Below are 24,590 nucleotides of genomic sequence, written 5' to 3'. Positions count from 1 at the left end.
TGCAAATGCAAATATCTTTATTACGGTCTTTGACCAGCCTTTAAAGTAGGAAAAGAGAAATAGTTTGGTATAGCAATTCAGCAGGGGAAAAAAAGAAAACAATAAGGCAATAATACAACATATATAATTAACAATAATAATAATAATAATACAATTAATGAAAAAATGATTTTAAAAGGATTTTTTTTGTGCTTTTCTTAAGCAAAAAAATAGATAAAAAGGAGACTTACAAGCATCATGAAATTGGCTATACGATTTTAAAATAACATAGTTCTGCATTTTAAACTGATGTATATCAATTTAACAGTTTAAGTCAGTACTAAAGTCATTTAATATTAAAACTGGGTTATTATAAAATAATTTATAACTGTAAGCAGTATAACTCAAATTATAAATTATTATTATTAAATTATTACTAAATTTATAGACCACCCATCTCTGTATAAAAGTTACTCTGGGGGGCTTACAAAAATTATAAAACCATCATAAAAATAGAAAAAGGACAAAAAATAGAAGATAAAAGAGGGAAACTAAAAGGCAGAGGGAGCGTCTTAAGGCATCAACCACCCCCAGGGCTGCCCACCACTCTTGGATCCCCAAGCTAGTTGGCAGAACCAGGTCTTGATGCTCTTGCGGAAGGCCGGAAGAGTGGGGGCCAGCCTCGCCTCAGGGGGCAAGTTGTTCCACAGGGTGGGGGCAACAGCAGAAAAGGCTCTCCTCCTTGACCCCACCACGTTATAGGTCAAGATTAAAAAATCTGCCTAATCCAAAAAAATTAACAAGTTTAACAAATTGTAAAAAAGACTAAATGTTCTAATCTTAGGAAAAAACCCAAACATTGGATATGGTATAAACACATTTATGACACTGTAACCCAAAAATGATTTCTATATTGAGTTAAATTCTACTGTATATCAGATTTGTTTTTCAGAGATGAAATTAGTTATTGACATACTGCCATAACTTAATTTGCCATTCCTCACATTCTTCTATGAAAAGCACAAAGAATTCTAGCAGCTAATACCATGTATGAAACCTGTTCTGTACGGTTTGTAGAAATATATGTTTTAATAATACTTAATTTTAAAAAAAATAGGGTGAAGAGAGAAATCAACTTTTAAAATTTATTTCATTCTATTAGTAGTTTACCTTCAGTTCTGTAGCTTTAACCAGAAAAAAATACAATACAATACAAATATTTTGGTACTACATTGACATTAAATATAATATTTATTTTCCTGAATTATTTTATCTAATTTTAAAAGTAATGAGATATGTGGGACCATTTTTCCTAAATGATCCATATTTTCATAAGTGAATTTTATTGGGAATAAGGCTCTAAAAATTTATAAGCATATTTGTCTTTTATTTATAAGAATTTTATTAAGTTTAAAGCTTAATAAAAGCTACAGAAAAACAAAAAAAACTACACAGAGGAAAAAAATAAAAAGCAATGAAAGCCCAAGAGAAAAAAAATTCAAAGTTACAAAGAAGTGTGACTTTTGACTTTTAACAGCAAGGATATACAAAAATTTTCCAGTCAATCCCTTACTGTCCTAACAGCCAGGAACCACGCTGAGACAAGGAATAGGTCTCTAGTGTTTGTTACTGCTACATTAGACAGAAAATCCTAACAAACTGAAGAAGCGTGGGAAAAACTCAGACAGATAAATCCCAAAAGTTAAGGCGGGTCTCATCTGTGTCTCTTTGAATGGTTGCTTAACTCCTCAGTACTATGCATGCGTTTTCCCCCCTGGATAGCGGCCCCTTCCTGCTCACCATCAGTACTCATGACACTTACTGTATATTAAACCAAAACCACATTATTTCTATAAATCATTCCACATTGGCACATTCTAAAAATCACTAAGAACAGTTTCTCCCTCCCCTTATATTAAAAAAAAAAAAATCATATAAACCTCATAAACAACTTCTCCCTCCCAAAAGATAACATCTGTTTAATTATTATCTTCCTACTAGTATTCTATACATTTATCTCTACTATAATAAAAATCAAACTAAAAATTGCATAAATTGTCTGCCGTTGTACTTAGTAATACAACAATATTAATGACCTTAATCCCAATAAACCCCAAACCCTCCAAGTAGACATTTTTTTTATACCTTATTAATCTTAATCCAAATCATTAAAGGTAAATGAAATCAGCCAAACCTTAAAAACAGTCCAGGTAAATATTCTTAAACCTGTATCCCACTTCAAAATAAACCAGAGCATTTACATATCCCCACAATGTACACAGACCTTTTTTTTTTTTAAGAAAAAAAGACCAAACAGCCCAACTGCTCCCCTCAAAAACTCTGACTTCTCTTCAGGAAACCTCCCATACATAATAACCCCTTCTTTTTCCTGGCATTTCACCAGAAAATCAATTTCACTTGTGGCTTGGAACTTGCTCTTTCCCTTAAATTTTTCCAACTCTACTATCCAATCTTCACCCAGGATTTCAGTAGAAATCGTGATCTCACTCTTAAAGGAGACATTTCTGTTAAAGTCCTCAGTTTCATCCATGGCATCCCCAACCAGATGACAAATTTCCACAATGTCTTGAATGTCTTGCATAAAAACTTGGTAGGAATCAAAAAGAATGTGTTTAGAAGCTTGGTGGAAGTAAGAAAAAATCTGTTTAATGTCCTCCATGTCTCACACAGTAGATTACAGTGCCCCCTAGGAGCTTAACTAGCAAAAGTCAAACGTATGAAAGAGTTCCGGAATGTGTTTACACAAGTTAAAGTGAGACATGCAGACAGTTCCCTAGGGAAAGTAGAAGCAGAAAACTGAAAGTTCAAATCAGCTGATTCAATGTATAGGAAAATGTTAATATCTTCAAATTTAGTACAAAAATAGTAACAGGGAGACAATTATTTACTCTCAATCCTCCTTAATATTTGGAGGGAAAACAAGGTCCAAAACTTAAAAAAATATTTTTTTAAAAATTAATCCCCAAATAACGATAAGCACCAAGAAAGCCAGCTTCTCCTTGCTGTAGAAAGCCTCTCTTAGGGTACGCATACTTAAAAGAAATATAAATTGGGTGATTTAGAAATGGGGTGGCCGGTCTTAGTGTCCCTTGGAGGCTACAGTGCGGCTTGGAAAATGGTGACATCCCCACCTCCCGGCTCGCTCTTACCAGTCGGACGCGAAATGCTGTTTGCAATCTTCTGGCTGCAAGCAGCCATCTGGAGGACAGATGGGATGATTCCAGGTGTTTTCCTTTATCTGGAGAACACTCCTGGGCTTCAGGAAAAACCTGCCTGAGCTTGAAACAACTGCCATGTTGTCAGCTCTGGCTGCTGAATCCACAGGCACAGCTGTTCAGCCTGCCATGTCCCCACTGGAAGTCCCTAAAAATGTATAAGCATATTTGCCAATGCGTTTGCATTACAAATTTTGACACCATACTACACAACCCATTTTTTTCCCACTGTTTCAGTGTCTTGCTTAATGTGAATTCGCTATATGCTTTATTCAGGGAACATAACCCTTGCATTAATTGAAGGAACCCTGTACTTTGTTACACAGAAGAAAATGTAGATGTTTCCTATGGCCACTGCTGGAAAAGTATTCTGGAAAGTATTCCAGAAAGCCCTGCATATTTTCCTTGGGAGGGAGAACCACTAACTGAATTTTAATCTAGAGCTTATTGAGTAACAGGAATGCATGTTTAGAGGGAAGAAAAAAATATTACAGAGGTAAGGAGAAAGAAGAAAAATAGCACATGACAGTGCCTGGATGATCTTGTTTGGGCTCAGAAGCTAAGCAGCATCAGGCCTGTTTAATTCTTGGGACATATCCAAAGAAAATAGGTCTGTAAGCTAGAATGAGAAACCAAAAACATCCTAGAAAAAGCCAGTGTCAAACCAGTACTAATACTTTTGTATGGTCACCAAGAAAATTGTATGGAAGTATCTATAAAATCATCAGGGGTTATGGTCAACTCAAAAGGGGTTGTATTTAAAGAAGAGGAAATGATTAATGGAAAAGCAACTTAACATATGGAGAAAAAGAAAAACTAATACTCAATAATGAGCAGTTCCAGAAACCAACCCCCTTCTTTCAGCTAATAATCATACTTGCAATATTCTGGAAAGAAGAAGAAACTTCAGAACTAGAACAGATTATCTTCTAAAAATTTAATGTAGATTTTTATCTTATCATATTTTACCTTCTCTATTGCATTTTCTTGCTTACTAAGATCACCTTCCAGTAGCAGGCATGCTCATTTTTCTACGGACAGTCTTCTGGTCGGTAAGTTGGCTTGTAAGTAAATGTAGTTGAACGTAACTGTTGTTTTGATTTGATTGTTTTGTTTCTATATTCTGCTTTGTATTTATCTGTATCATGGTTATTAGCTTCCTACAACACTATCTGGTGGAAAGACAGAATGTAAATTTAATAAATAAATCAATGCAGAAGAAATTGTATTTTATTATATTTTTAATGAGATTTTACCCAGAGTCAATTTCATGGTGGGTGAAAGTACTCTATGGAAAACCATGTTAAATCGTACATGAGAACATATTTAATGAATATAAGATTGCAGTAAATAGAAACCATGTAATTACATTAACCATCTTGATTCTTGAGTTAATCAGCTAACTTATAAAACTTGACAATATTTTGCATGTTTGAGCAAAGCAGCTGGTTGCAATAGTTTGTATCCTTTTGCTTTTTACGTTAAACTTCTATGTACAGTATTCTTAGTACATTGTGATTAGGATTCATATAGGTAAGCTCTTTGATTCTTTGTAAGGAGATGTGGATAAAATAGGGCTATTATTTAGATTTAATTCTATTTATATGACCATCCATGTTACCATAGCAACTCTGGGTGGCTAACAACATACTGTATGTTCATGGCCTGCTGTGACAGGTGAAAAATAGGACCAATTCAGTCTTTCTGTCTTGCTAAGGATGTTTCTTCCTTGGAAGATATTTGGACTATTTTCCTAATCCATTAATTTCCATGTGCTTTTCTCCCAGGAACAAAGTAACAGCATTACTCTCTTCTGTTGAAAAAGAAACTGGAATGCAAGTCCTGTCATGGAGAGTAGCACTGGAAATGTTCACAGCTGTTGCCATCCCTTTGAACTTATCCTCATGACTCATGTACTACCCCAGAATACCTTGATAATTATTTTATGTATGACTGTGAGTTGATATTTTTCATTGCCAAATTATACTGTATACAGGCCTCTCTCATTCCAGTATGAATATTAGAATGATATAGTTAATGATCATTAAGGATGTGTGTATACTGGTAGTCCTCGCTTAATGACTGCCCTTTTTAATGTTTAACCGTTCAAAGTTAGAACAGTGCTGAAAAAGTAACTTTATGACCAGTCCTTGAGTGTTGCAGTGTCCCTGCGGTCACATGACTAACATTCGGGTACTTTGCAACTGGTAGGCATTTACAACCGTCGCAGCATCCCACAGACCTATGATTGCCATTTGCATGCTTCACACCCAGCTTCTGCCAAGCAGAGTCAATAGAGAAGCCAGCAGTAAAACTGCAGGTCATGGTCACGTGATGTCTTGCTTAGTGGCTGTGGGTGATTCACTTAACAACCGTGGTGGAAATGAGGTCCTAAGTCTGTCATGGTAACATGATGTCTCATTTAACAACTATGTCACTTAGTGACAGAGTTGGTGGTACACACATAGTTGCCTTTAGATCTGGTTTTGTTGACATCACTTTTATCATCTTTTGATTATTTTTCCCTGAATTAGAATACTTTTAATCAATAAGTTGTCATTTCAATGCTGATTTCACATAAGGTTTGTAGGGCCATTTTTAGTCAATTTCAGAATATGGAAAACATAATTGAAAAACATTTCAAGAAATTATAGAGATTTGCCTCACAGATCCCTGTGTGTCATGAGCACTGATGGTGAGCAGGAGGGGGCCTCTATCCAGGGGGGAAAATGCATGCATAGTAGAGAGAATTTGAGCTGTCATTCAAAGAGACACAGAACAGACCCGCCTTGACTTTTGGGGTTTATCTGTATGGGTTTTCTCACGCTTCTTCAGTTTGGTAGGATTTTCTGTCTACTGTAGCAGTAATAAAACACTAGAGACCTATTCTTCGTCTCGGCATGGTTCCTGCTTGTCAGGACACTGTGACACTCTATGGAAGCAAATGTTATATTTTGAAGAAGCAGGATAGGAAGAGTATTGGCACTTTCAAACTTTGATGTTGGAGAAGACTGCTGATAAAACCACAGACAGCCCAAAAAACAAACAAATGGATCATCAAACAAATTACCCCAGGGTTCTCACTCGAAACACAAATGACCAGGCTCAAATTATGTTACTTTGGACACATTATGCAGAGACCTAACACTCTGGAGAAGGCTGTAATGCTGGGAAACTGGAAGGAAAAAGAAGAGGAGGATGACCAGCAGTTAGGTGGATGGACTCAGTTACAGCGGCGTTGGGTGCACAGTTGGAAGACCTGAAAGATGAAATTGTCATGGAGAAAAATCAATCTTTGTGGTTGCTAAGAGTCAACAATGACTTGATGTCATATAATTAATCAAAATACACAGGGGCAATAAATGTTTATAATATACAGTACATATTTTCTAACCGTTATACGATATATCATACATTTTTATACTAATCCCTAGTTCCAACTGTTGATGCAATAGCTATATTATTAAGGCGCTTGTGATTGTGTTTGTGATTGTGTTCATTGATATTTTTTTTACTCCCATTTATCCTCAGAATTGTTTTTTGTATTTTGGGGAAAAATGTATAGATATACATGGGAGCCTTTTTTTGCTTTGTTTTTCAGGATCTGGGGGGCTCCAAATGAAAATAATTTATTTCAGAATCTCAGGCATATTTGTTTTGACATTTAATTTTTGTTAGTGGTGTAGTCACTCAACTAAATTAGTAGGCATTTCCATGTGATGTGCTTTAAGTGATGTGTGATGTGTGATTATATTTAAAAATCGTTACATACTTATTTTAATAAACCCTGCATTCAAGAAATACTGGCTGTGAGTAAGCTTTTGGGAAAGCATATATTTTTACTGTGAAATGATTAAATGTCACAAGCCTGGATGAAAACTAAATTGTTGCTAGAGTGTAGCTGGAAATACATATGAAAAACTAAAACTGGCTAGTGTAGATTTCATACATACCCAGCTCATTCTCTTTCCATTCTTCGTGGATGACAGCTGATTGTTATTCATTTTACATATCCTGGCAGGTCTGCCAGCTTTTCAGGAAACTGAAAAGGAAGCTGGCCAACAAATACAACTTTTCAATCTTCGGAGTTATTTTACTATATTGTGTTAGAGTTCTTGATGTGATCTGAGAGAAAAAAAATTCCTTTGTTGGATCCAATTTTTCCCCATCCTCTTCAATTATGACTTAACATTTTGAGTCTTCTCTCTGGTCTAAAGATTATGCACTACATGTACATGTGTGTGTGTGTGTGTGTGTGTGTGTGGGCATGTGTGTATCTGTGATTGTGGATGGGTGGGTGTATAGCCTGAGTTCCTCAGATTGTGCACCTTTGGCTTATGATACAGTATATTATGTGCTTAATAGCATTCAGGAAAATAATATATAAATTCACTTGGTACATTTATTAGGCCTACATAAAAGCTAAGAAGAATAACATGAAGGCAGTAAAAGCCCATGTAAAACAGTTAGATGTGAGATAGAAAGAATATATATGACTGGAAGCACTACTAATCAAAGTGTACAAGTTCTTGGCAATGGCATAATCCTCTCTTTTGGCTTTCTGTCTGATTAAAAATTCTAAGTTAAACTATAGAATTATGTTGCTTTCTCAGGTTCAGTCTTTGATCCAGCACAGCATAGATTTCTCATTAACAGTTCAATATACCCAGTTTGTGTCCATAGTAAACAAATTGCCTTAGGAAGAATGAGATGCTTACAGATTCTATTGAAGAGAAATCATTTAGGTGATTCTTTTCTTTTTTCTTAGAAATGGATTGTACACTTCTTATTCTTTCAAATGTATATGTATGGAGCACCATACAGTAGCGTTTTTAAGTGAGGCAAACAGATATGTATCCTCTTAAGTCTCCACTTGAACAGAGATTACCAGCAGTAAGAAAATTGATTACTGCACTCAATAAAATTCTGGCTTTATCACCAGTAATAATATAATTGCTGTTGGTGTATACTAATGGAGAACCAGCATGGTATAGTAGTAACAGTGTTTGTTAGTACAAGGATGGAAGACCATCAATGAATTCTAGGGCTATGGGCAAGACTGGAATTAAAAGAAAAATATCCTAGAAGGTATTGCCAAATCATTGTTAAAACAGTTCCAAGAAAGAACATGGATGTATCTCAGGTGTTAAGTTTAACTTGAAGCATTTCTATCATACTTTTGATCCTCAGTTGGCCATGGAAGTAATTAAGGGAGTTTGTGTTAGTTACTACATTAGCTTACTCTGCTTCACTGGTTGAAGTGGTAAGGAGAAAATAATAGGAGCTCCTTGGAGGAATGGGAAAAAATATATATAATGAAAAAATACAGGTACTAGAAATGGATTACAAAGCATATTTTGTAGTTCTGTGGTATGCATAGTTTTTTCAAATACATCTAATCAAATCTGTTCAATTAATTTTGTCAGAAGAAAACAAAACAGATTCCTGGGGAATAGTTAAATATTCAATTTTTTAAATTAACTGGCTGTTGATTAAGGAATTAGATTATTCTGAATGTGTATCTCTTTGAAAGCAATGAACAGGATTGGTTTTGAGAAGTTCATTGCTTTGTACCTGTATTTCTAAAAATTAGAACTTTCTGATGATGATAGGGCCATGAAGTTGAAAAGCTTTGTATTAACTGAAGGACGCCTTTATCATGTCTATAGGTAGATGTTACTATATATTTTTCAGTTTTTTCTAAGCCAAGGATATACAATACAACAATTCTATATTCAGGACTTCTTGGAGAGATTTATTTATTTATTTTAGATCAAAGCAGATGGCTATTTTTCATGGAAGTGGAACTTACAGAGATATTCAATTCTTTCCTCCTGTACCTTGTAGAAGAGAAGTCAGATACAGTAATTAGATAAAAGCAGTGATGAATGAAATAATGTCTGTGATTGTTTAGGAGTTTTGGAATGCCTGGCCTAAACTATGTAGGTTCTCTTCAATGCTAGTTGGTTCAAGTGAAGTTTTAGAACTACCTGTTATGTTAGGTTTAAGGATGCTGATGTTTTAATTGTTGAAGAAGAGATAAAAATTTTCTTTCTTCATTTCAGGGCAATAAACATCCACTTTCCTGTATTTCTAATTGATTTTAAAAAAATAAAAATAAAGATTGTTAGGATCCCTGAATCAGAAAGTCTTGTTCATAGAAATGCAGTAACAAACAGTTAGAAATTAGAGGAGAAAAAAGTGCAGGATGGAGTTAAAGATACGGCATAAAAATAAAGCATATGACCCCTAAACAAATTGGGAATCTTATTTTGCGCTGCATTGTAGAAAGGAATGATAAAGGCTGTAACCTTGTAAATGTGGTGCATTGTGAGAAAATGTTTCCCCTGAAGTACCAAAAGTGATCCAAGGGGCAAGAGATCCCTGGGAAGGACGGAGGCAAAACCATTCTAATAGCTCACAGCATTCATTGCTAATCCATTTAAAGGGGCTACCTATGTGATGCTCTTTCTTTCTCACTTCCCCACTAAATCACTCTTACTGGATCTTGCTAAGGCATCCATTTTTGTACAAAATACTACTTTCACAACTTTTGAGAAGTATTTACATTCTGGACAAGTGGGAAATTGGGCTGAATCCATGGTAGTAGTAAGAAGGTGCATAAAACGTAAAACACAGGAGGGAGGGTGGAGAGACAGTCTTGGTTAAGTACTGTATCAAGATGGGGAGGCTGCATTTTGGCTGGGGAATTCTGGGCATTGTAATCCAGACATCTTGACGTTGCCAAGGTTGAAAAACTCTGGGCTAGAGAACAAGTCTCTCTCAATCGTTGATGGCAGGTAAATATATAACAGTCTCTCTCTGGAGCATGTAAAGGGGCTCTGATGAAAGGTGAAAGGTCCCCTGTGCAAGCACTGAGTCATGTCTGACCTTTTGGGGGGATGCCACTTTCATGACATTTTCTTGGCAGACTATAGTGGGGTGGTTCGCCATTGCCTTCCCCAGTCTTCACCTTCCCCAGCAAGCTGGGTGCTCATTTTACTGACCTCGGAAGGATGGAAGGCTGAGTCGACCTGAGCCGGCTACCCGAGAGAGAATCCAGCTTCTGCTGGGATCAATCTCAGGTCGTGGGGAGAGTTTCGGTCGCAATAGTGCTGCCTACTACACTTTGTCTATTTGTCAGCAAGAAACCTCTAAAAGAGAACAAAATAACAGCACAAATAAATCAATGCAGAAGAAACTGTATTTTATTATATTTTAATGAGTTTGTACATCAGAAAAATATAATGCGGAATTTCATTCTGGCAATATTATTTAATGTTGGTTAAATAAAAAATGTATTTCAGCATTTACTAAAAAGTACTTGGTGTTATATCTGTGATGTACTTCGGAAAATCTTACTGTTTGATGCAAGGTGTATTTGGACTGTAATTCCAGATTTTCTAGTCAGTGTGGTGAAGACAAGCAGGGGATTTTTTGAACAGTATTTTCAAGATCCCCAGGCTAGGAAGGCTGGTTTATGAGTACACATTTTATTTTGCCATAGGAATCTAGAAAAATGTAGTATTTTTTTATATATATTTCCCACAAGATGCTTGAATATTTAGAAGGAGAATTTACCTCAAGGCTTTTGCTGACCATAGGTTTCACTTCAGCCATTAACCAGACCATCTGATATTCTAGGCCTTTTCATTAGGTCTAGGAATTGAGATGATTTATTTGCTTTTTACAGTTTAGATTCTTGGCACATACAATCATGGTGCTTTTAAAATGTCCTGCATCTTACTTAGATTTTGTTCTGATATATAATCATCCACGTTATTTGAAGTATTCTTTAAAGTATAAAGTAGTCTCTTATTAGTTCTATATATTTCTTTTTCTTTATCATTATTAGCAAAGAGAACATTCTCATTACTCTGATAATATACCTTAAGTTGAAATAATATTTACAACTATCTTCAATACAGCTTAGAAATGTTAATATTAAAATTTTGAGTGATTCATGTCAATGTTTTAAATGAAAAAAAAAATCAATTTATTTTAGCATCGTGTTTCCACTGTTGCTTTTTATACCTTTTATTCATAGTCTTCAAAATACCATTTTTAGGTATGTGGAAATATTGCCTTTTAAAATGCATTTTCATTTATGAACACAGGTTTCAGGCCTTGTGTCTCCTTATTTCTTTTATAGCAGCTCATCTTCTGTTTGAGAAGCTCACTTTGCTTTCTAGATTGAAAGACCAAATATAATTCCTGATAAATGTGTTCAGGATCAACATAACAGAAAATATGTCGCAACATTGCTGCAAACATTTCTCTCTGTGGTGCTGAAATGATACCATTGTTACTGTAATACAAGGTGCTTGTAGTAGTGGTGGTGGTGGTGGTGGTGGTATGTGTGTGTATTGTTCTTTTTTTTTACTTGTTTTGCTTTTATTTGACCATGGGAGATGGCTTTTTCATTTTACTAAAGCAGCAGTGAAAAGAATATGTCTATTTGCCACATTGTGTATGACTCATGATTACCAAATTTCTCACTTATAGAGAATCATCTTGATTTTATACTCTATTAGCAGTTAAATAAATGGTAGTCCAGCATAACTGAACTGCCTCAGTTTGGAAAAGCCGATTTCTGACATTTCAGTTTGCACATTAAGTGAGCACTTGCAAAGGTACCTGCAAAGAACTGAAGTAATTTTTGATGTTTCTGATTTCTTCAATTCTTTAAATGAAGTTTTAAGGAATGATTAAACAAAGGAATGCAGTCCTGTACATTCATAAACACCTCTGCCAAATCATTCTGAAGCATCCAGAGTCTTGCAACAAATATGAGTAAGAATAATCAGTTGATATGTTGTACATATCCTATTGACTCAGTTAATATTTTTCCCTAGTGATTTCATATTATTTGTTTCATTGTTCAAGTGATCTGGTATTGGAGTACCTAGAAATAAATATATCCTACTATGACTGATCAAATTGCCTTGGGTGAGGTTTTGCAATGGACATTTTTCCAAAGCAGCGTGTTTGTGCTCAGATAGATTTGTCCATGATAGGATGTAGTTACGTTTATTTTTAGAATGCTGTTTTGTGTGTCTCTACAGAATGATGTAGAATAGTGTTTCCAAATCAATTGGAAATGGATTTCCACAGTTTCATGTGCTGGATTGAGAAAGGCCACCTGGGTAATTTTTAGTCCAAATGTTTTCATGGACTAAAAAAAATCACCTCTTTATTTAGGAAATTTATAGAGCAATCCTAGTATATATGGGGAAGGGGAAGAAAAAAATGCTGCTGCTATGGTAGCAAAACAGTCTCCATATGCTATATGCTCAGGAGAGGAGAAAACACATGACGAAGAAAATAGTTCTTACAGTATAATCCAATGCAGTATAGTTTTTCGTAAAATGTAGAGCCTATGAAGGTACTCCACAGTCAATAGGCTAGAGACAACTAAGGACACTGAAAGAGCAGTAAGAGAGATTCTGAGAGAATTAACTTAGGGGAAATTCTGAACAATTTGGGGCAAATTGCATGATATATAAACTATACATTTTTGTAACTGTCCTCCTGCTTTTATTCAACTGAGGGTAAGTGCACAAGTGGACCTACTCAGATCAGAACTGCCATATGTGGAATAGGAGCAGACTAATTCTTCTGACAGCCATTTCTCCTTAGAAAAATTCTGTCACCCATGTAGGTGTGCTCCAGTATATTCCTGATTCTTTTTTCCTGTTTTTCCTTATAAGGAATCAGCAAATTGGTGAGGTGAAGGTATTATATACTGTTTTGAGCTCTATCTTTTCCACTCTCACCCATTTCATTACTAGGAGAACAGTTTCCATCACCACAAGGGATTCAGGTAGGGAAGGCAGGGTTATATTTGGCTTTTGACCTATCTCCCATATGATTTACAGGGAACTTTGCCAGGGAGTGCTGAGAAAATGAAAAACAACTTGGACACTCTTGGCCAGAGTTCTCTTAAATCTGGCAATTACAGTATGCATCATCAAATTCAAACTACCGTAATGGTTTAAACTTTTTAATTATTCAGTTGAGGGAATATCAACCAATTATTATCTGGACCCATTTCTATTGGATTTCAGCCAGGATTAGATCTATGCCAAGAACTGCATGTTGTTGCTGGTTCTCCTGGGTTTCTCAGCAGCTTTTGATACCATCAACCAGGGTATTCTTCTGGATCTTGGCAGTACTGTTTGAATGGTTCAGGTTCTTTCTGTTAGGCTGATTCTAAAACATGGTTTTGAGGATTACAGTTTGGAACAGAGGTGTCTCTTGTTCCATATGCTCCTGCAGAAGAATGAAGAAGTTTTCTAGAGCTTTGAATGTCATTTGTATAATGATGGTATCTGGCTCTATTGATTTTTTTAGCATATAATTCTAAGGAAACAATCAGTTTCTTTGATCACTACTTACATTTAATAACCAGACTGAGAAATTGGGATTTAGCCTCTTTTGGATTCCTAGGCATTGGCATTATATTTGTTATGTATTTATGGCTAGCGCATCCTTTGTGTATTCGTATTTGATTTGGCAAGTTATCAGTCCATTCTACTTTTAACAATTTTAATGTATTGTACTTGGTGTACTACTGAAACTATCTGAAAACTCCAGTTTATATACAATGTGATAAATTATGTAGGGTAACAGGTTCACATAAACCTGCATGAAGATGATTCCTGGACAAAATTTAAGGTATTGATTGTAAACACTTACTTCACTCTGATAGTTGGCTACTGAGTGTCTTTACATTAAGATATGCAGGAAAGATTGTTCTGAAGATGTCTTCATTTTCCGAGGCCCATTTATTGAGCATAAGGAAAGGCTCTTCTGCACAAATTTCACATTACTCAGTGCAGAATCCCCAGGGAGATATTTTAGTCCTATATTCTTCTTGTCTTTGGAAAATCAAATCAAGATACATCTTTTATCTTTAAAGGGCAAAGATATTATTTATGTGTTCAAGTTGAAAGCTACATTAAGTATCCCATAAGAAGAGAAAAAAGCATCACTCTTTGATTAGCTGTTTTTAAGCTATCCGAAGGGCTGTTATGGAGAGGACAGGGCAGAATGTTTAGAGCTGTCCTGGATGAAAGGACACAAAATTGTAGGTTTCAATTGCAGGGAAGTAGATTTTGGCTAGACATTGGGAAAATTTCTTAATGGCAAGAGCTGTTCAGCAGGCTGCAGTGGTAAACAACAGACTCTATTTTGCTAGAGGTTGTTAAATAGAGCCTAGATGGGGTTTTCCCCAGGCCCTGGGCTAGGATGGGTTGAGCCCTTTAGGTTGTTATTGGCTGCTTGGTTTTTGGGGTTTTTGGTTTCCAGTCTTTTTTTTCTTCTTGATTTATTTTGTTTTGATTTTTTTATCTGTAAGCCAACCAGGGTCACTATGGAGATGGGCAGCCACAAAATGGACAGAAGAAATATATGTTCATCAGGGGTGGTGTAGTAGTAGATTCCTACGCTGGGCAGGGTACTAGACTAGCTGATTTCCAAAGACCTTTTTAACTCTTATATTCTATGAATTTTTGTAAATCAATCAAACAAATAAGGAAATTATCATACAAGCAGCTTAAAAATGAACGGTAACTGTGCTGCCATAATGCCAGCTTAGTGAATTTATTCCATTGTAAAATTGATATTGAAACTATTTAAACTACTCTGTTTTTCTTTCTTTTTCTCTTTTGCTTAGCTTTTCTTTTGAACACATAGTTTAAAAAAAAAAAAAGATCCTATACTGATAATGTCTTTTTAAAATTCCAGTGGAGTCAACATCAGAATAGGGTTATTATATACAGATCAATAATCAGTTTAAAAGAGGGTATATCACAGGAACAGAAGTAAATAAAAGGTCTCATATCTATATGGTTGGTTTCACTGAGATGTCTTCAATTACATAGTTTTATATTTGCAACCTATCCACATGCATGAATTATTTATATTCATGGAAAGCTATCCCAGATATTGAATATGGACAGGATATAATTGTAATTCTATCAGTACAATTGTTTTTCCTTTTTACTGTGCACAGAAATCATTAGAATAAACACTGCTTTGCAATCAGTATGGAAATCAAGAAGATGTAGGGAGAGTTGTTTAAGCTTTATATTATAATGCATTTTAATTATGAATACATACTTTCATGTATTGCTATTCTATTTAAAGAGCAGTATCCTGTTCTCGAGGGACGCGGTGGCGCTGCGGGTTAAACCGCTGAGCTGTCGATCGGAAGGTCGGCGGTTCGAAACCGCGCGGCGGGGTGAGCTCCCGTTGCTCGTCCCAGCTCCTGCACACCAAGCAGTTCGAAAACATGCAAATGTGAGTAGATTAATTGGTACCGCTTCGGCGGGAAGGTAACGGTGTTCCGAGTCGTCATGCTGGCCACATGACCCGGAAGTGTCTATGACAACGCCGGCTCTAAGGCTTTGAAACGGAGATGAGCACCGCCCCCTAGAGTCGGACACGACTGGACTTTACGTCGAGGGAAACCTTTACCTTTACCTTTACTATCCTGTTCTCAATTGCATAGGCACAGCGCTAATCTTAGAATCTTATACAGAGTAATAATTACAATTTCAATATATATTGCTTCCAATATCTAACAATCGTTTATTGATATATTTTGCAGTTTAATTATTTCAGATTCACACACATTGATTTGTATTGGCTGGTCTGCAGATAAATTCTTTAAAAATCATTACTTTACATATTTATATATTTCTTAATTACTGTAATACTAATTTCTTCTATTTTGTTTGGGGGGTGTTTGGTGTGTGTGTATGTATGTATGTGTATATACAGTATATATATTTATGTATGTCTGTATGAGAAGAAAATTCCATTCTAATAATATCAAGCTAGTTTTTAAGCATATTGTCAGTCTTTGGCTGACTTCAATATGTTACAAAGCTCTTGCTCTATAGAAGTGGACACCGTATGGAGTTAAGCACTCTCAAGGTTTATACCAATCATTTTCTTAAATTATATTTAATCTGTATGCATGAAAAACAACTTCACTTCAAAGGCAAAAGCAATCTATTGAGGAACAATTTTTGTATTCTGAATAAAATGAAACAAAACAGATATTCAAGGAAGAAAAGAATGTATCTTCTGGCATATTGCTTATGTTCAAATAAAGAAGTTATTTGACATTTTAGGTCAGGCAAATTCTTCATGTCCTGTATAAATTCATAAGCAATAGATGGCAATGTAAAAAGAATATGAATAAATGTTGAACAAGCCATTTTCAAATTTGGGTACACTGATTCTCATAAAGCTCTTTAACTAGCATACTGAGCAGAATTTATGTAAATGATGCAAATATAAAATTTTGTATCAGAAATAGTTTTAGCATAAATTTAAATCTGCTTGAAAGTAAGAAATAGGGAAGAGGGAAAGAGCAAGTGCTGTCAAGATCTTGTCCTGGTGCTTAGAGACTGCTGGCATCTGAATGGGGAGCAATAGGTTTAAGCTCAGCTCTAACAAGGTCAAGTAGCACACAGAACTCATGTGCAAATTTAAAGTCTTCTTGATTCAGAGATCCTGCTCAAGGAGCATGTAGCAGTTGTGACTAGGCGGGCCTTTATTCAGATCCGTCTGCTATGCTAATTATGGCTATTGCTGGACTGTGGATTATTCTGTGGACCATAGGTGGAGCTGCCATCCAGGATGCAGTGATGTGAGCAGTTTCAGGTATTCCTCAGTAAACTGATGTAACATTTCTGCAATGCAGACTGCATTGATTACCAGTGAGTTTCTGGATGTAATTCAGGATGCTAATTGTCACCCACAAAGCCCTTCATAGCATCGGCCCTGGCTATCTGAGGGACATCCTTTGTCCCATTGTCTTTGCCAATCTTGTAAGGTCCAACAGTGTCCCTTTTATTAAGCAATGCCATCTGATGGAACCTAGGGAGTGTCTCTTCACTGTTGCAGGATCTGCCCTCTAGAATAGCATCCACTTGGAAGTTCAAACAGCCCCCACACTGTTATTCTTTAAATGAGCCTTGAAGGAGTGGTATTTTCTCCAGAGTCTGGGTTAGGTTGGGGTGCATCTAAGTAGATTATGTTTAGTATGTCTATACTCTGTTCCACTGGCTATAGTCATTTTTTTTAAAAAAATAATTCATTGTATAGGGTTTTCATTTTTAATCTGTATGCCACCCAGATTTACTATGAGTTGGGCGGCCTTATATATCTACAATAAATTATGAATGAATGAATGAATGAATCTGAGTCTGAATCTGAATCAAAATAACCCAATTTCTTTGGGCAAATGTATGTAATCACACTGGTTCACCTCTTCATTTATATATATCTGTTCATAATATGCATTATAACCAAGGAAGTGTTACCAGATGCCCTGCTGAAAAGGTAAAAAGAGTTTCTTTATTGTAAGGTAAATTACTGTAATTTCTCATAGTCAGAAGTTCAGGAGCTAAGATACTGAACTCATCCACTTACCTAGATGTGACGTTACTGATAAACACTTTACTACTTACATTGTTTCCAGAAAACTGATGCCAATTGTGTATGCTTACATTAAAGAAATGGCTTATTAGTGAATGGCTTATTGGTTTTGAACAAAATTCAGGATTAAAAGTTATAGAGACATTAGGAATATCCTCAAATGTCTAAACTAAGTAAATTGGTGAATTATATCATAATTAGAATAAACAATAAATTAGCCATTTCCCAGTATGCACATTCAGAAGCAAGTATCTAGCATGATTGATTTAAATCCTGTAAATCAGGTGCCTAAAAACAAACAAGCAGTAGAAATTATCAAGATACTGTACTATTCCACGTTTGTAGAAACATGCAGGATTTGAGAAGGGCTTTTAAATTTTCAAATGTCTATCCATTTTAAATGAAATCTGGTGTCTTTCTTAATCTGGGCTGCTAATTGATTTATTCTTTTTAAAATTAAATGTTGTGTTATATTGTTGCTATTTTCTATATTTTATCATTTATTTATTTATTTGTCATGTATTGTGAACTTTCCTTTGTAAGCTATCTGAGAAACCCATTATATGCCTATAACCCTTTTATATACATATAAAACCAAGCACTAGTTGTAATTTATTGTTGCACAAAATATTAAGATTTTTAAAAGACTACCAATTGCTGATAACCATACATAGTTACTTAAGGATTGGTTGGATGGGGGCAATTTGTACTAGTAATACAATACAGGATTTATCAGATGAAGTATCCATTAGAACAATCGTTAGGCAAATGTGTTTATAATGGCTAATAGTTTGTTTATTTATTTATTTTGTTTTAATCTTTAACTGATGTGCACTTTAGAGCAATAGGAAAGAAGGAAACATTGATCTTGGTATAAAATGAGAAAATCATATTAGGATATTTATTTCTCTATATATGTTACTATGAAATGAATTCCAATGGAATTTCATATTTTAAATGAAAGTGATCTGTTCTGTGCTACTATTTAATTTATGCTGCTTTAGCCTTAATTATACTTAATGTTACACATACTGTATTGCATTATGATGTTTGTTTTTCAAATATTCTAGCCCTAAACCATTGCTTAATTAACCTATTAAATGCCTTTGTATCCAAGTAGCTTAGGGAATGTGTATGCCACTACATTTTCCTTAATTTAAATTGTTAGATTTCAGAAAGATGAATCTATCTATTAAGAAGATACCTTATCAACTATAATGAAAACAATATATGTGAGGGGTGGAGAAGAAATGTAACTAAGTTATCTCAAATAACAATGTGCTAGCTGAGTCTTTTATTGTTAAGTGTTATATATAATTTCATGCTGGTAACTCAAAATGGCTTGTATTATACAGAGGGGGAAGCTGATATTGGAAGGTCATAGTGGAGAAAGTTATGATCCCTATTCTTATTTTGCGTGAGTATTTAGTAAACAGCCTTTGGATGAAAATTATCATAGATTATTTGCTGGCAATTCATTGTATCCTGATGCACCAAAGGAGCTGTATTACAAGTAATATCTGGTCTGTGAGATCAAAGTTTTTAAACTATGTTCTATATAGCTTGTTGATAAACATAATTAGTACTAATTTAGAATTGCATAGGCATTCCAGTTTCTAATGTAACTGAAAAGGAATTTCTTCTGTATTATGTTAACTGCAGAGCCATCTCTCCCTGGTTTTTATCTACCTGTCCTGTTAGATCTGGTACAAGAGCCATGCTCCAGTTCCAACCTATTAGGGAGTGTCATCTGGTGGGACCCAGGAAGAAAGCTTTTCTGTCATGGCACTGCCCTCTGAAACATCATTCCCCTAGAGATTAGACTTGCCCTGATCCTACTGGCTTTCCCTGGAACCGTGAAGACCTGGTTCTGTTACCAAGCCTGGAGCCCTGGGTGTGTGGTTGAGTCCCCATACCATAGTTACGTTGATTGTGTTGGTTGGTTTATCTTGGTTGTTGTATACAGCATGTTATTGTTTCGTTATGATGTTTTTTATCTTGTTTTTATTCATTGTTAGCTGCCCAGAGCCATGTATTTGAGATGTGTGGCTGCATACATTGAATGAATAAATGAATAAATAGTTCCCCAAATGTCCTTTTTCTTTAATCAATTTTCTCACAGCATGATGTGTGGTTTTTTTCCTCCTTCCTGTTTGTGAGAAGCAGACACAGTGTTGGAAAAGTGGTTACAAATGCACAATATATTTATTTTCTGTGATTCCAAATAATTTTCCTTCTATATTATCAATAAATGTTGGGAATTTTGATATACTACAAAATCTGTCTTCCAGAAACTCTAGTGCATTAATATTCCATAATGTTTTTTTCAGTTTTTCAAGAATAGAAGGTGACTTCTATTATTGCTATCTGGTATTTATTTTGCCCCCATGTTTATACAGGTAGTCCTCGACTTACAACCATTTGTTTAATGTCCATTCGAATTTAGTATGGCACTGAAAAAAGTGACTTATAACTGGTCTTTGCACTTATGACTGTTGCAGCATCCCTGTGGTCATGTGATCAAAATTCAGGTGCTTGGCAACCAGCATGTATTTACAACAGTTGCAGCAACCGGGGGTCATGTGATCACCATTTGAGACCTTCCCAGCTGGCTCCTGACAAGCAAAATCAATGGGGAACCATGTGATTCACTGAACAACCATGTGATTCACAACTACCACAGTGATTCAATTAATGACAGCAGGAAAAAAGGTTGTAAAATTGGGTGCGATTCACTTAACAACCACATCACTTAGCAATCGAAGTTCTGGTGCCAGTTGTGGTCATAAATCGAGGACTATCTGTATTCCTTTATTCTGAAGGCAGAATAGTTTGTGAGTATACAAATAGATTTTGTTATTTGTTGAACTAGATGCATATTATTTGTGCTTTGAAGACCCAAGATAGGTGCAGGTACACAATATTTTCTAATGTAAAGACATTTATATATGGAAAATAGTAACAATGGTATAAAAATATGAATTGGGAATAGTACACATAAATAAGTAATTTTTTTAGTCTATTTGTTTTCCAACATAATATTGTACCCAGTGATGGCTTTAAGGTGTCCTTGCATGCTATATTCGGTTCTTTAGATGCTGTCATCACAATGAACAGAAGACACAGATATATCTCAATAGTGTTGTTTATGAATAGCTTTTCCCAGGGACTCTTGTCTTCAGTTACTGATATATATTTTTTTAGAGGGGGGTGAGAGTGATTAATGACTAATGTTTCTGCACTATTGCTATTATTACTCAACTCTGCTCTATTTAAAGAGATGTTGGCATATTAGACAGATACATCTAGATCAAGTGATATTGGAAAATACATACACTGCAGATTTATTCTTCTTGATAGTAATATAGATTATACCCTAGATGTATATATGATTATTAATGAGTTAATACTTTGCTGGTGACATAATGGTACTTCAAATCACAGTAGCAATATTGTGGACAAGCATACATGTCCTCAACTTAGAACAGTAAAGACATTCATTCTACTAAGACTTTTTTTTTATTCTTAAATGTTATGAATCTATAAAAGAAATGTCCATAGTATACCAAATGCAGAGCCTTGTGTGGCACAGAGTGATAGGCAGCAGTATTGCAACTGAAATTCTCCCTGCGACCTGAGTTCGATCCCAGCGGAAGCTGGATTCTCTCCTGGGTAGCCGGCTCAGGTCAACTCAACCTTCCCTCCTTCCGAGGTCGGTAAAATGAATACCCAGCTTGCTGGGGAAGGTGACGACTGGGGAAGGCAATGGCAAACCACCCCGCTATCGTCTGCCAAGAAAACGTTGCGGAAGCAGCGTCCCCCCAAAGGGTCAGACATGACTCGGTGCTTGCACAGGGGACCTTTCACCTTTCACCACCAAATGCTAGAAGAATATATAATACAGTCTGCTAATGGAAGGAAAGAATGGTAGATGATACTGAGAATTGGAGATGATACCCCTGATGGAATTAACTGCAGTTGTAAATGGATGCAGATGGGGAACACATTTTGAGACTCTTGATGCTCTGTTCAGTATCAAGGAAGAAATTTTTCTGGACATTCCACAGATAACAACCACAAAAGGGGCTCTAAGTGGGTGTGCTAAGCCTTCAAGCAATGTGGCTGCTTCAGTGCTCTGAACAATGGCTTCCTTTCTAAAGTATCCTTCCAAATGTTTTCAGCTGTCCTCATATTTACCACATGATGGTGTATGTGCTTTTGCTTTTCAGCTTTAGCTATTGATTTAATTCTATTTGATGGGAAGCAATGGAGGGAAATTAGCTAAATTAGGTTCCTTGTTCAGTCAGAGGCAGCCTTTCTCAACCTTTTGACCCTGGACGAACCCTTGAAATATTTTTCAGGCCTCAGGGAACCCCTGCATATTCAGGCTCAAATATAGGCCACAAGTTACAAAATTATTATATTCGTTTCACTGGTAGCCCTGTATATATGCATTAACAGTGTTCTTAAATTAAAAATAAAGAATGAAACTTACCTCTTTAATGTGAAGTTGTCCGAATTTGAAATAAGTTTTCCAATAAATTGCAATCTCCCAGGGAACCCCTAATGATCTCTCGTGGAAACCTAGGGTTCCATGGAACCCTGGTTGAAAACCCTGGGGATTTACATCAGGTGTTTCACAGGGGAATAGAATATTTGAACAGTATATGAAGAGTAGCTTATCGGGGTAGTTGGCATGGACCTTCTCCCATCCCATTTGCTTATTTAGGCAGTTGAGATGGCCCTTCTCTCATTCCACCATTGTTTCTTCTTCCCACTGGCTGAAAGAGATGACTGCCCCATCTTAACTTCCTCCCACCAATAATAAATATTGGAATCAGGATACCACTTAGCCAATTATGCTCTTGATTATTTATTTCTTATCCATGTGGCTTCTTTTGTTTAAGAAAAGATATTCTTTCAATTCCATCCCTATCACTACTACAGCAAATAATAGGGTTTCTATATTTTATCGTTTTGATTTTCATGCTAGGAATTACCTATTTTAGCAACTTTGTATGTCCAGAATTTCCAGTGGAACAGCCATATAAATCTAGTTCAGGAAAAATTCTTTGGACATCTTATAGAGTAACACATTTAGTATGGTGCTTTTGTGGACTAAAGATTGCACCAGATTACAACATAATAAAATATCCATTTGGGTGGTAGCTAAGATACTGCAAGTATCTTTGATGTGGGTGACAAAATAATTGTGAATTGTGAAAACTTGAAATATTTTTGGCATTTTCATATCACCATTGAAGATCTCACAAAATTTGGGCTTTGAAAAAAAAGAAGAAGCTATATGTGAGTGCCATGTAAGGGAGAAGGTTGAAGGGTACCATTTTGAAACTGTTGCAAAAAAATCAGAAAAATAATATAATGCTAATAAATAGAGTAAATGGTTTCATCTCTATAGTGCCTTAGGACTCTTTCCTGTTCATAACAAAAAGGGTGCTAGGTAGTTCACAAAATATAATAAAAACAAGTATTTAAAATTCGGGGAAGAAAAAATAATTTTGCATCAAATAAATAAAGAAACAAATAGAATTGGAAAAGAACAACTCCAGAACTTTATATTTAGATATGCTTGCAGTATGTTAAATTCTACCTAACAAATTCCACAGTTACCTTTCCTTCTTTTTTTGACATAAAACTTAAGTGTACCTCTGGATATTTTAATCAAATGTCCATTTTAGAAGCAGTTTCTGACAAAAATCTGCTTTTCCAAAATGTATGATCATCATTCTGAATGAGGATATAACTCAGCTTGGAAAGAATGGAAGTATGTTTATTCATTTTACATATGTGGAAACATATTTTTTTCTATCTTTGTCCCTAATTTTATACTTAAACAGTGTTTCTAGTGCTTACTATGTTGTATATTACTTATTTTTATTTTTTGAGGAATATTTTACATATACTCCAATAGTGTATGAAAAATCCTCGGAAAATAACCATAATTATATAATTGACCTAATAAACCTACTATCTCAATATAGATATTGGATTTACCTTTCTTGTGGCCAACATAGCTATTTTAAATAATAATAATAATAATAATAATAATAATAATAATAATAATTTTAAATTATTAATACTATTATTTCACCTCATGAATAGTCTATAGAGAATATATTAATACATTTTTAATTATAGCAGAACCAGTTTTGTAATTAATTTCCCAGTCCATCACTCTATAAGTGTGGTGGAATGTGAGGGCGACCTTGGGGAATGGAGAGAAGAGAGGCTGCCTAGGGAACGATCTGATAAAAGGAAAGGGAGTCCACAAGAGGATAACGGTCTAAACAAGAAACTTAGGAAAGACCTGCCTTGACAACTCAAGCGATAAATAGGGAGGGTGGGAGATTTGTACTTTCAGATTTGCAAGATTGTTGTCAGCCCTCCCAGGTAATCTAGACAGGAAACACAACTAGATGAACTAATTCTACTTTATTGTAAGGCTACATTAACAGAATCTTGCAAATCATACACACACACACACACACACACAGTGTGTGTGTGTACATATACAGTGTGTGTGTACATATACAGTACATACACATATACATATAAATATGAATTGTATCAATAATTTATGTTATAAATGATCTATTTCCCTTTACTGGCATGTCAGTTACTTCCTGGTAACATTGTTTCTTCATAACTGAAAAAAAAAATCCTTGATTTTCACTGGTAAATTCATTAAAAGTAAAATGAACAGACCAAAACTCTGTTTGAGTGCCTCCCATCTATTGATCTGTTGCCAGGCTTACATGACCATCTTATTGTTTTAATATAAAATCTTCCTAGTAGTCCCAACTTTTTTGATAGCATCAAGATACTAACTTTTAAACCAGTTTATATCTGAAGAGGACATTCTTCCTAAGAATAAGCCTAATAAACTAGTCCCACATATTT

The sequence above is a fragment of the Candoia aspera genome, chromosome 7 (assembly GCF_035149785.1).
Source record: "Candoia aspera isolate rCanAsp1 chromosome 7, rCanAsp1.hap2, whole genome shotgun sequence".
In the NCBI taxonomy this organism is placed as follows: domain Eukaryota; kingdom Metazoa; phylum Chordata; class Lepidosauria; order Squamata; family Boidae; genus Candoia; species Candoia aspera.
This window is presented reverse-complemented; position numbering follows the sequence as displayed.